This window comes from Capricornis sumatraensis, chromosome 9 (genome assembly GCF_032405125.1).
Source record: "Capricornis sumatraensis isolate serow.1 chromosome 9, serow.2, whole genome shotgun sequence".
Classification (NCBI taxonomy): Eukaryota; Metazoa; Chordata; class Mammalia; order Artiodactyla; family Bovidae; genus Capricornis; species Capricornis sumatraensis.
In genome coordinates, this window is record NC_091077.1 from 100,695,709 (window position 1) to 100,700,694 (window position 4,986).

General features: G+C 42.0%; 1 pseudogene; it reads right to left on the reverse strand.

Annotated features, from left to right (window-relative positions):
* Positions 1-1,340: 1,340 nt before the first annotated feature.
* On the reverse strand, positions 1,341-2,756 carry LOC138086362 (large ribosomal subunit protein uL30 pseudogene; annotated as a pseudogene).
* Between the last annotated feature and the right edge of the window lie 2,230 nt (positions 2,757-4,986).

The following is a 4,986-nucleotide window of genomic DNA, read 5'->3' on the forward strand; positions in this document are numbered from 1 at the left end:
TATTCTTGCTGAGAGAATCCCGTGGGTGGGTGACAGTCTGTGGGTCATAACGAGTCAGACACGACTGAGAACGCAGGCATGAAAGCAGGATCTGAGGAAGGATCCACAGAGGGTTTCAGGTTTGTCACTCCTCTTGGACTCCCTGGGAGGAACAAATGCTTGCAAGCAGAATGACACAGTGGAGCCTCCCGACCTGATTGTGGTTGGATGCCTTACGCACTGCCTTGGTAAGTGCTGTGCAGAGACGTGGTGAGAATTATCTCCCAGAAAAAGGACAAAGGACTGAGCAAATCTCCTGGTGAACTGCCCTGGGTCTGCCAGCATATATCTCCTGGGCCAGGAAAACAATAGGCCAACAGGGGCTGCACCGTCTCTATTTCAAAACAAGCTCATTAAGAGAGTTTACTGAGTGGCCACTGTGATACTTAAGATAGCCTACTTACTATGCCCTAACCACAGAATACCGTGCCTTATAGCAGATTTCCTCTTTAACCTGCTGTAAGGAGACTGATGGAAGCAAAGTGAATTTATGGAATGGTTACTCTTCCTCACTAAGGCCTAGAAGAGCATTATATAAGATTTTACCAAGTCCTCTTGCATTTCATCAGTTTCATTATGCTGCAAATTCTTCCTCCAGGGAGTAAATTTTGATCTCAGTTCAGTTCAGTTCAGTCACTCAGTCGTGTCCGACTCTTTGCGACCCCACGAATCGCAGCACGCCAGGCCTCCCTGTCCATCACTAACTCCCGGAGTTCACTCAGACTCACGTCCATCGAGTCAGTGATGCCACCCAGCCATCTCATCCTCGGTCGTCCCCTTCTCCTCCTGCCCCCAATCCCTCCCAGCATCAAAGTCTTTTCCAATGAGTCAACTCTTCGCATGAGGTGGCCAAAGTACTGGAGTTTCAGCTTCAGCATCATTCCTTCCAAAGAAATCCCAGGGCTGAGCTCCTTCAGTACCTTTATTTATGTTTTGCTCTCTTGTTCTGTTTTTTGCAAAGCAAAAGTCTGTAGCACAGGAGCTAAGGAGACCTATAAGAAATAACAATGATGTACACAGACTAAACTTTATGAATTTAATGACAGGTTCAATGTGGCCTGACTTACTGGGATAAAAAGAAGAGCTAAAGCAAAAATATGTATCATGGATCATGAACTAGGAATAAAAAGAAATGCCTGCTCACATGAGAAAGCAAAAATAAAGCCACAAGTATATATTTTTAATTTCCCTTAATTGAAATGTACTTTGTGGAATTTCACCCAGATGTTTCTGAAATTATAACATACATTTCATATCTTCTGTTGATCACTGTATTTTTTTAAATTTGTTTCAATCATTTTTTAACTGATCAGATTACAAATATAATCATGGTAGGTACCTTGGTTCATCCTTCTAATAAGCCTGTTGATCTGGTCTTCCCTGTTGCCAGCATCTTCACTTTCTACAAAATGGGTGGTCTTTTTCTTCATTCCATTTCATGGATAAGACAATTTAAAGGTCCGCAGAAAGTTGTTTGCTTCTTTGAAACATTTTCCAGTGGTATAGATCTCATGAATCAGATCCTCCATGCAAATAATGCCATTATTTCCCAAGAGATCAAGCAAACAAGGCGTTATCTGTCAGGGCAATTCACTTCTTGTTGATTTTGCCATAACCACACTTGTAGATCAATTCATTTACTGACTTCAGATTTGGGTACCCCCATGCAATATATGGCAAATACTTCATGGCAAATAGATGGGAAAACAATGGAAACAATGAGAGACTTTTATTTTCTTGGGCTCCAAAATCACTGCAGATGGTGACTGCAGCCATGAAATTAAAAGACGCTTGCTCCTTGGAAGAAAAGCTATGACCAACCTAGACAGCACATTAAAAAGCAGAGACATTACTTTGCCAACAAAGGCCCATCTAGTCAAAGCTTTGTGTTTTCCAGTAGTCATGTATGGATGTGAGAGTTGAACTATAAAGAAAGCTGAGCACTGAAGAATTGATGGTTTTGAACTGTGGTGTTGGAGAAGACTGTTGAGAGTCCCTTGGACTGCAAGGAGATCCAACCAGTCCATTCTGAAGGAGATCAGCCCTGGGTGTTCATTGGAGGAACTGATGCTGAAGCTGAAACTCCAATACTTTGGCCACCTGATGTGAAGAGCTGACTCATTGCAAAAGACCCTGATGCTGGGAAAGATTGAAGGCAGGAGGAGCAGGGGACGACAGAGGATGAGATGGTTGGATGGCGTCACTGACTCAATGGACATGAGTTTGAGTGAGCTCTGGGAGTTGGTGATGGATGGGGAGGCCTGGCGTGCTGCGGTCCATGGGGTCACAAAGAGTCGGACACGACTGAGCCACTGAACTGAACTGGTGCAGTGTAAGGCTCCACTACTGATGCCTTGCTGAGCTTCACAAAGGTGCAACTGAAGTTCCGATGGAGGCGAAGGAGCTGTAGCGCCTTTCGAACCTTCAGGCTCACATGGTTGGTAGCTCTGATCCTGATGGCAAATGCCAATTTGGGCTCCACAGCTACACAGACGTTGCTGGCTCTTCATGCCATCCTAGCCATTCGAATTTCAGTTCTTTTACATCTGCTTAGCTTTTTCATTGATAAGCTTCCTCCTTGCCTTTTGGAAGCATCTTTTGGGCAAACTTCATTCTCAGGCACTTGATCTTAACCTCAGCGAAACTCTTTCGCTTTTCCTTAAGGGTTTCTGGCCTGCAGGAACCTTCTTTTCCTTGTTTCCCTCTGCACCGTCCATGGTTCCAGCCGGGAAAGAGGGAGTTGGAGCACGTGCCTGTCACTGTATCTTAAGTACGGGATTCACCTCCTAGAACCTGAGTTCTCTGCACAGGTGCATGGTCTGTAAACTTAGACAATAGCTGCTAAGCCATTTCAGAACTAAAATCCCCAGTCCGCGTAGGAATGAAAGGCAACAGCTGATCAAGAGAACATAAAGGAAAAGAGAAAACTTTCAAGGTCTCTGTGCACCTGATTCAGTTGAGAATGAGCTCTGACAATTGAGGTTGTACTTACACATAAGGCCCGATTTAGTCACTTTCCTAAAAATAAGCTGTCAAGTGAGTCAGCCAAATAATTCATTTTTTCAAAGACGGAGATTTCCTAATCGGAAGGCTGAACTCACCAACTGTTTGAACTGATTGACCATTGTAGTTAAAAATAATCACATCAGAAGTGCCTGTACCTGGAGAAATTTATTCAGATGGCTTAATAATCTTAGCACTTCACCCCTGCTCTTAGGACAATAACGTAAATAAGTTGGTGCCCCACACATATTTGCTGAGTTTTGGCACAAAGAGTTCATGTTTTACCGAACAGTACCTGGTCAGAACCAAGATCCATTTTGAATAAGAGCTGGGAAAGAAAAATCAAGTGTCGTAAGTTTTGGAATATAAAAGGCAAAAATTAGTCCCAATATCACATTTACAGTATTTAAATAGTTTTAAAATGGTAATCATAGTAATCACTCAGTTGTCCATTATAATCAAAGTTTTTAAATGAGAGAAAAATTAATAAAGAGCACTTTTAGTAACTAGGACAAGAGCCCCTATAAAATGACCACCTCTGTGTTAAGTCGAAAAGGAACTGTTCATGAAATGATTTCTTTTATGATGAGATTACTGCAAGCTGGTGCTTAGGAAAGTGCCTTAATGCCTAGCCTACAAGGTTTAGACTAAGCCAAATTTTCTGGCACATTCATGTGTGATGTTTGGAAACATCAACAAAGGACTGATTTTTATAACCAAAAAACCCCTTAATATCACAAATTTCACTACACAATGCTTTAATACACTTGAATTGTAGTAGTATAATTTACAGTTTGGTATTAATTTTCAGTACTCTCCTTCCTTGAGAAAAAAGCATCAGTCATGAAGGGCCAGAAGGCTGACTTTATCCTTATCTTGATATGGATTTAGATTCTTTTATCCTTCAATTCTGGGAACTTTCCCAGTGGCTCAGCTGTAAAAGAATCCGCCTGCAATGCAGGAGACATAGGAGACACGGGTTTGATCCCTGGGTGGGGAAGATCCCCTGGAGTAAGAAATGGCAACCCACTCCAGTATTCCTACCAGGAAAGCCCCATGGAGAGAGCTTGGAGGGCTACGGTCGCAGAGACTGAGCAGGGACACAGGCCTCCTCTGATTCTGTTCTTGGAAACTGGCGCCCTCTTCTGGAGAACCATAACTGGGTCTTGCCGGCTGAACCATTTTCTATCAACACAGAAGAAACTCCAGTCTCTGGCAGCCGCCAATCAGAATTTGAGTTACTCGTTTCAACAGCAAGGAGTTTACCAACTTTTCATGAGCTTCTTTTTCTGTTCCTGTCACTACTGCACAAATCTTTGCAATTAAGAACTTTTCTTCAGATAAAGATTATCCCACTCAACCCATTTAGAATGTTGTTTTTCCTCCATCACTGGCAGGAAAAAGCAGATAATGATTTTGATGACCAAGCAGACACAAATAAAAGTCATATTTAGCAAGACAAATTTAAACACACAGCTTTAGGAAAATGCTGTTTATTTCCAAAACACTGCAGTATAAAACAGGTGCAGAAAACTCATTCTCTTCAACAGCATCATCCTTTTTGCACACTGACTTGTAGAATTTAAGTAATCAGAAACTCTGGGCTAAGAAATAAAAACAAGAGATTGCTGCGGATCTATCATGTGTGAAGAACATGGTTTGAGTGAGTAAAAAGGAAATGCAGGTAAGAGAGTCAGACCTGAACCCCCTGGGTGATGACTGGTAAACCACTTAACTTCAACATCCATCAGGTTCCCCATTTGTAGACTGTGAAAATCTAGTTTTGCCTCTTTCATCACCAGAATGTTGAAAGCATGTTGTAACAAAACGTACATTGACTTCCTTTGAGGGGAGAAATTTGTAAAACATATATTCATTAAGTTACATTAGAAAAACTTTTCCGTTAGAAAAGTTGGAGCAGGATACATTCCTGATTAAACTGTA